A 9,163-nucleotide genomic window follows, 5' to 3' on the forward strand; every position below is an offset into this window, starting at 1 on the left:
CTGGGCTAGGTTTCAGGACTTATCTGGACCAAAGACCCTTCTGGAGGTTGTACGATTCTGGAAAATTTCTCCATATCCTCGCCAACATTTATAGTTTTCTGTTTGTTTAATAACAACCACTCTTAAGACATGAGGTAGTGTCTAATTGTAGCCTTGATCTGCATTTCCCTTATAGCCAATAAAATGAGCATCTCTTCATGTGCTTTTGAGCCATCTGTATTTGCTCTTCAGAAAAATGCATATTCAAATCTTTAACCCATTTTATAATTGGGCTGTTTGTTCTTTTGTAGTTGAGTTGTATGATTTCTTTGTATATACAGGAATTCAAACCTTTGTCCGATATGTGATTTCCAAATATTTTCTCCTGTTGAGTTGGCTGCCTCTTTACCTTTTTGACAAAGTCTTTTGAAGTATAGAAGCATTTGATTTTGAGGAGTTCTCATTTATCTAGTTTTTCTTTGTTGCTTGTGCTTTGGGTGTAAAGTTTAGGAAGATACCTCCTATTACTAGGTCTTGAAGATGTTTCCCTACATTTTCTTCTAGAAGCTTTATGATGCTAGTTCTTATATTTAGGTGTTTGAGCCACTTTGAGTTAATTTTTGTGTAGGATGTAAGATAGGGGTCCTCTTTCATTCTTTTGGCTATTGATATCCACTTCTTCCATGCCCAATTATTGAAAAAACTATCTTGTCCCAGTTCAAAGGATTTGGGGGCCTTGTCAAAAATAGGTTGACCATACATTTGGTGGTCTATTTCTGCACTCTCAATTCAATTCCATTGGTCAATGCTTCTATCTTTGTGCAGTACCATGCTGTTTTGACCACTGTGGCTTTATAATAGGCTTTAAAGTCAGAGAGTGTTAATCCTCCCACTTCTTTCTTGTTTTTTAGGATGCTTTTAATAATTCGGGGTCTCTTTCCTTCCAGATGAATTTGATAGTTAGCTTTTCCAAATCTTCAAAGTAGGTGGTTGGAATTTTGATTGGTACTGTGTGAAGCTATAGATCAATTTGGGGAGAACTGACATCTTAACTATATTTAGCCTTCCTATCTATGAGGAGGAGATGTCTTTCCACCTATTTAGATCTCTTTGATTTATTTTAACAATATTGTGTAGTTTTCTGTGTAAAAGTCCTTTACATCCCTAGTTAAGTTCATTCCTAAGTATTTGATTCTTTTAGTTGCTGTTTTGAATGGAATTTTTTCCTTAACTGATTCCTCAGCAAGGTCATTGCTTCTGTATAGAAATATCACTGATTTTTTTGTACATTAATTTTATATCATGCCACCTTGCTGAATTTGTTTATTAGCTCAAGTAGCTTTGCTGTAGATTTCTCAGGATCTTCCAAGTATAGTATCATATCATCTGCAAATAATGAGAGTTTTACTTCTTTCCAATTTGGATGCCTTTTATTTCTTTGTCCTTCCTGATTGCTCTGCTAGAACTTCTAGCACAAGGTTGAATAATAGTGGTGACAGTCAGCATCCATATTTTCTACCTGATCTTAGGAGGAAAAATTTCAGTCTCTCTCCATTGAGTAGCTATCAGTTTTTCATATAGTCTGTTTTTCATATTGAGGTAGTTACCTTTAATTCCTGTCTTTTAGAGTGTTTTTATCAGAAGAGGATGGTGAATTTTGTCACGTGTTTTTTCAGCATCAATCCAGATGATCATATGATTTTTCCCTTTTGATTTGTTAATGTGTTGTATTACGTTAATTGATTTTCTTGTGCTGAACCATCCTTTCATTCCTGGTATAAACCTCACTTGGTCATGATGTGTTGTTGAATTTTATTTGCTAATATTTTATTGAGAATTTTTGCAACTATGTTCATTGGAGAGATTGACCTGTAGTTTTCCTTTCTTATAGCATTTTTACTTGGTTTTGTCATTAAAATGATATTAGTTTAAAATTAGGTAGAGTTCCTTTGTCCTCAAGTTTTTGGGAAAGTTTGAGCAGGATTGGTGTTAGTTCTTTCTGGAATGTTTGATAAAATTCCCCTGTGGAGCCATCTGGTCCTGGGCTTTTCTTTGTAGGAAGATTTTTGATGACTGATTGAATCTTTTTACTGGTGATTGGTTTGTTGAGCTCTTCTATTTCTTCCTGAGATGGGGTAGCTTCTTTGTGTGTCTTCAGGAATTTGTCCATTTCATCTAAGTTGTCTAGTTTGTTGGCGTATGGTTGTTCATAGTATCTTCTTATAATTTCTTTTATTTCTTCAGGGTCTGTGGTAATGCAGCCCTTCTCATTTCTGATTTTGTTTATTTGCATCCTCTCTTTTTTTCTTTGTCAGTCTTGCTAATGGCCCATCAATTTTATTGATTTTCTCAAAGAACCAACTTTTGGTTGTATTGATTTTTTCTACTGTTCTTTTGTTCTCCCATTCCTTTATCTCTGCTTTAATCTTTGTTATTTCTCTTCTTCTATTTGCTTTGGGGTTAGTTTGTTGTTCTTTATCAAATTCCTCCAGGTGTGCTGTTAAGTCCTCAATTTTTGCTCTTTCTTGTTTTTTAATATAGGCATTTAGGGCAATAAATTTTCCTCTCAGCACAGCGTTTTCTGCATCCTGTAAGTTCTCATAAATCTTATTCTCATTTTCATTCATCTCCAGAGAGCTACTAATTTCTCTAGCAATTTCTTCTTTGATCCATTGGTTGTGTAGGAGTATGTTATTTAATTGCAATATATTTGTGAATGTTTTCATTCTGTGGTGGTTATTGAGATCCAGTTTCATTCCATTGTGAGCAGAGAAAATGCTTTGAATAATTTCAATGTTTTTAAATTAATAAAGACCTGTTTTGTACCCCAGCATATAATATGTCCTGGACAATGTTCCATGAGCACTAGAGAAGAATGTATATCCTTGTGCTTTGGGGTGCAATGACCTACATATGTCCGTTAGGTCTAAATCACTTATCAAGTTATTTAACCTCTCTATTTCCTTGTCGATCTCCTGTCTGGTTGTTCTATCTGTAAAGTTAAGAGTGGTGTATTGAAGTCTCTTACTATTATTGTTGAAACATCTATCGCTCCCTTCAGTTTTGCCAATGTCCGTCTCATGTACTTTGGTGCTCCTTGATTGGAAGCATAAACATTTATGATTGTTATATCTTCTTGGTGAATTGACCCTTTAATTAGTATATAGTGTTCTTCTTTGTCTCTTATGGTGTCTTTACATTTAAAGTCTATTTTGTCTGATATTAGTATATCTACTCCTTCTTTCTTTTGGTTACAACTTGTGTGGAAAACCTTTTTCCATCTGTCATGGTCAGATTCATGTGTCAACTTGGCCAAGTGGTGGTACTTGTTTGTCTGGTTGGGCAAGTGCTGGCCTGTCTATTGCAATAAAGACATTTCATAGAATTAAATCATGATCACATCAGCTGCATCCATAGCTGATTCCATTTGTAATCAGCCAAGGGGAGTGTCTTCTGCAATGAGTGATGCTTAATCTAATCATTGGAAGCCTTTTAAGGAGGATTTAGAAGAGACAGGCTCTTTTCCTGCTTCGGCCAGCAACCATCTCCTCAGAGTTCATCCAGACCCTTCATTGGAATCATGGGCTTCACATCCTGCCCTGCGGAGTTTGGACTCTGCACTCCCATGGTTATGTGAGACACTTTTATAAATTTTATATTTGCGAGTGTTTCCTGTTGATTCTGTTTCTCTAGAGAACCCTAACTAATACAACAAGAAACAGAATCTTAAAAGGGTTTTAATGAATGGTTTCTACTTTGACTGGACTCAAAGGCACTAAGAACTCTGATTCCCATAATCAGAATGATACTCTCAATCCATGGAATGAGTTGGCAAAAGAGATAGTCAAAGTTTCACCATTCAATTCTCCAAATGTTTCACTTGTATGAAGTCAGGCTCTGGGGGATAATGTTTTTGACACGTTTATGGAGTTTTGTGGCATAAGAGATAAAGAGATATTGGCTGGTTGTTGTTAGATATGCTGGATACATTAAGGTGTGAAGGGAGTGGCCTTAAGGCTTCAAACAAGAAGCTTAAGCACCGTCTGATAGATGTAGAAGTTTCTATGAGGATTCTGAAGGAAAATCTTATTTCCTGTAGCTGTAGACTTGAGATCTCTGAAAATCAGACTCAAAATCTTATTGATAGAGTAGCAACTTTACAACATAAACTGAAATCTCAATGTTGCATGGTGCTTGCCATGAAAGTGAGGGCATTGATTGGAAAGGAGTGGGACCCTGAAAAATGGGATGGTGACATATGGATTGATAATGATGTTGGGGGTGAGGTTGAAACCCTAGGTCATGCTGAGTCTTCTCTAAATAACCCTGTAATAGTCTGACCTGAGGACATAGCTGCCCCACCTCCAGCCTGCCTTGAAGAGTTGGCCACCCAACCTACTCCTGAAAGGATTAGCCCTAGAGTGATTAATCTTGTTTCACCAGTTGAAACTGCAAATGAATGCCCTGAAGCAAATGACTTGGAAGATATTTCTAATTCTTTTCATGACCCACCCCCACCACCCCTCATTTCTTCCAGACCTATAACTAGACTAAAGTCCCACAGCCCCCTAAAGGTGAGGTACAAAGTATCACACATGAGGAGGTAGGTCATACTCCAAAAGAACTGTGTGAGTTTTCCAATTTATATAGACAGAAATCAGGGTAATAAGTATGGCAATGAATTTTAAGGGTGTAGGATAATGGTGGGAGGAATATAAGTTTTGATCAGGCTGAATTTATTGATATAGGCCCACTAAGCAGAGATTCTGCATTCAAGGTTAATAGCTCAATGGGTTAGAAAAAATATTAACAGTTTGTTTGAATAGTTGGTTGAAACATGGATCAAAAGGTGGCCGACATTACCTGAGGTTGAAATGCCAGAACTGCCCTGGTATACTGTAGATGAGGGGATCCAGAGGCTTAGAGAGATTGGAATGTTTGAGTGGATTTATCATGCAAAGCCTGCTGTTACACCCCAGGAATGTCCAGAGGCTGCACCTTTTACCAGAACAGTGAGGAATAAATTTGCGAGACTAGCGCCATGCTCCCTGAAGAGCTCCCTGAAGAGTAGTTGCACTTCTCTGTAGGTCAGGTATTACTGTAGAAACTGCTGTCACTGAGCTGGAATCCTTAAACACAATGGGGATGACAGGATCCCGAGTTGGCAGAAGTCAGGTGGCAGCCCTTAATCATCAAAGAGAGGGTGGATGTGGCTATTATAATAGATAGCAAAGTCAAAACAGGAGTCAAAATAATCTGACTCACAGAGATTTGTGGCATTGGCTGGTAATTCATGGGGTACCTAGAAATATAATAGATGGTCGATCTACTAAATTCTTTTTTGAGCTGTATAAACAAAAGAGTTCTAGGTCAAGTGAACAGAAGTCTAACCTGAATTACAAAACCATAGAGTCATGGCCCCTTAATCAATTTCAAGACTTGAGACAGTTTACAGACCCAGACCTCTTGAATGAAGGGGCGACCAGGTCCCTTTGGGGAAGAACCCTGTTACACTGCCACAAATCAATACTGTTGATCTTCCTCCAAGCCTTCCCCAAGGAGACTGATGGCCTTTTACCAGGGTAACTGTGCACTGGGGAAAAGGAAATGATCAGATATTTTGGGGATTATTAGACACTGGTTCAGAAGTGACATTAATTCCAGGGGACCCAAAACGTCCCTCTGGCCCACCAGTCAGAGTGGGGGCTTATGGAGGTCAGGTGATCAATGGAGTTTTAGCTCAGGTCTGTTTTCCAGTGGGTCCAGTGGGCCCCCAGACCCATTCTGTAGTTATTTCCCCAGTTCCAGAATGTATAACTGGAATAGACGTACTGAGCAACTGGCAGAATCCCTGCATTGGCTCTCTAACTCATGCAGTGAGGGCTATTATGGTGGGAAGGGCCAAGTGGAAACCACTAGAACTGCCCCTACCTAGCAAAATGGTAAATCAGAAGCAATACCAGATTCCGGGAGGGATTGCAAAGATTATTGCCACTCTTAAGGACTTGAAGGATGCAGGGGTGGTGATTCCCACCAGATCCCCATTCAACTCTCCTATTTGGCCTGTGCAGAAAACAGATGGGTCTTGGAGAATTACAGTGGGTTATCATAAGCTCAACCAAGTGGTAACTCTAATTGCAGTGGCTGTTCCAGATGGGGTATCATTCTGCTTGAGCAAATCAGTACATCCCCTGGTACCTGGTATACAGCTATTGATCTGGAAAATGCTTTTTTCTCTATAGCTATTAGTAAGGACCACCAGAAACAGTTTGCTTTCAGCTGGTAAGGACCACCAGAAACAGTTTGCTTTCATCTGGCAAGTTCAGCAATATACTTTCACTATCCTACCTCAGGGTATATCAGCTCTCCAGCCCTTTGTCATACTCTTGTCCACAGGGACCTTGATCATTTCTCCCTCCCACAAGACATCATCTGATCCATTATATTGATGATATCATGTTGATTGGGCCTAGTGAGCAAGAAGTAACAATGACTCTAGACTTACTGTTAAGACATTTCAGTGTCAGAGGATGGAAGATACATCCAACAAAAATACAGGGGTGTCCAGTGAAATTTTTTCCACCTCATTGAAATTTCTAGGTGTCCAGTGGTGTGGGGTGTGTTGAGATATCCCTTCTAAGGTGAAGGATAAGTTACTGCATCTGGCCCCTCCTACGACCCAAAAACAAGGCACAACGCCATTTGGTCTCTTCGGATTTTGGCGACAACATACTCCTCATTTGGGTGCGCTACTCTGGCCCATTTATTGAGTGACTAGAAAAGCTGCTAATTTTGAGTGGCGACCTGAACAAGAGGAGGCTCTACGACAGGTCCAGGTCTGCCATTTGGGCCATATGATCCAGCAGATCCAATGGTGCTGGAAGTGTCAGTGGCAAATAGAGATGCTGTTTGGAAACTTTGGCTGACCCCTATAGGAGAATCACAACACAGACCCTTAGGATTTTGGAGCAAAGCCTTATCATCTGCTGCAGATAACTACTCTCCTTTTGAGAAACAGCTTTTGGCCTGCTACTGGGGCTTAGTAGAGACTAAACAGTTAACCATGGGCCACCAAGTTACCATGAGACCTGAGTTGCCTATCATGAGCTGGGTGTTGTCTGACCCACCAAGCCATAAAGTTGGGCCTGCACAGCAGCACTCTATTGTAAAATGGAAATGGTATATATGAGATAGAGCCAGAGCAGGTCCTGAAGGCACGGGTGTGTTACGTGAGGAAATGGCCCAAATGCCCATGGTCTCCACTCTTGCCACATTGCCTTCTCTTTCCCAGACCAGAGTTATGGCCTCTTGGGGAGTTCCTTACAGTGAATTGACTGAGGAAGAGAAAACTCAGGTCTGGTTTACAGATGGTTCAGCACGATATGCAGGTACCACCCGAAAGTGGACAGCTGCAGCACTCCAACCCCTTTCTGGAGTGTCCTTGAAGGACAGTGGTTGAGGGGAAATCCTCCCAATGGGAAGAACTTCAAGCAGGGCACCTGGTTGTTCATTTTGCTTGGAAGGAGAACTGGCCAGAGGTGCATTTGTATACTGACTCATGGGCCATTGCTAATGATTTGGCTGGATGGCCAGGGACTTGGAAAGACCATAATTGGAAAATTAGTGACAAAGAGGTCTGGGGAAGAAATATATGGATAGACCTTTCTGAGTTTGCTAAAAACTTGAACATGTTGAGGTCCCATGTGAATGCACACCAGAGGGTGACTTCAGCAGAGGAAGGTTTTAATAGTCAAGTAGATAAGATGACCCGTTCTGTGGATACCAGTCATCCTCTTTCCCCAGCAACTCCTGTCATTGCCCAATGGGCTCATGAACAAAGTGGTCATGTAGGGATGGAAATTATACATGGGCTCAGCAACATGGACTTCCACTCACCAAGGTTGACTTGGCTACAGCCACTGCTGAGTGCCCAATCTGCCAGCAGTAGTGACCCACACTCAGCCCCCGATATGGCACCATTCCCCGAGGTGACCAGCCAGCTACATGGTGGCAGGTTGATTACATTGGACCACTCCCTACACGGAAGGGGCAGCATTTGTTCTAACTAGAACAGACATATACTCTGGATATGGGTTTGCTTTCCCTACATGCAGTGCTTCTGCCAAACTACGATTCATGGGCTTACAGAATGCCTTATCCATCATCATGGTATTCCACACAGCATTGCTTTTGCTCAGGGGACACACTCCACAGCAAATGAAGTGCGGGAATGGGCACGTGCTCATGGAATTCTCTGGTCTTATCATGTTCCCCATCATCCAGAAGCAGTTGGATTGATAGAACAGTGGAATGGCCTTTTGAAAACTCGATTTTGGTGCCAACTAGGTCGCAATACCTTGAGGGGCTGGGGTAATGTTCTCCAAGAAGCTGTGTATGCTCTGAATCAGCATCTGCTGTATGGTGCTGTTTCTCCCATAGCCAGGATCCATGGGTCCAGGAACCAAGGGGTGGAAATGGGAGTGGCACCACTCACTATTACCCCTAGTGATTCACTAGTAAAATTTTTGCTTTCTGTCCCAGATGTGACCCAGCTGCACAGGTCAGCACTTTCTTAGAGCTGGGAAGTGAGGCTGAGGGCTGTGCACATGCGCAGTCTAGGACTGCTGTAAAGTGCAATTCCCAGAGCTGAATGATGTGATTGGGGGCCTGTGTGCATGCGTGGGCCTAGGAGTGCTGTAAACGGATATGCTGAGCTCAGGGTGGATGGGGTGAGGCTGTGCAACATTATGGGTAGGGGGTAAGGGTAGCCTAAGTATGGAAGGTAGTGCCCACAACCTTTAAGCGCTGGCAACAGCCTGCAGGGAACAGGGAGTGGGAGGTAATGCTCAGGAGTGGTGCAGGAGAGGTGGTTGGGTTGCACTTGGGGTGGGAGTGAGGGCAGGTATGTGCACTGGAGGCTGGTGGGGTGGGGCGTGTAGAGTGGGGGGAATGGGAGCAGGTGATGGGGTTCAGGTGTGTGGCATGTGGGGTGAGTCACCAGTAACAGGTCTGCACTGGTGAGGGTAGCATGCCCAAGGAACATGGCCTGGGCATGTTCCTTGGGATCTTGGACATGTTTCTGGGAACCTGGACATGTTCCTGGGAACTAACTTCCTAGTCCCGTGCTCCTTTCCATGTACTCCTGTGGGCTCCAGGCCTCTGTGCCAGGCTCCAGCTTTCTGCC

The sequence above is a fragment of the Tamandua tetradactyla genome, chromosome 21 (genome assembly GCF_023851605.1).
Source record: "Tamandua tetradactyla isolate mTamTet1 chromosome 21, mTamTet1.pri, whole genome shotgun sequence".
NCBI classification, from domain to species: Eukaryota; Metazoa; Chordata; class Mammalia; order Pilosa; family Myrmecophagidae; genus Tamandua; species Tamandua tetradactyla.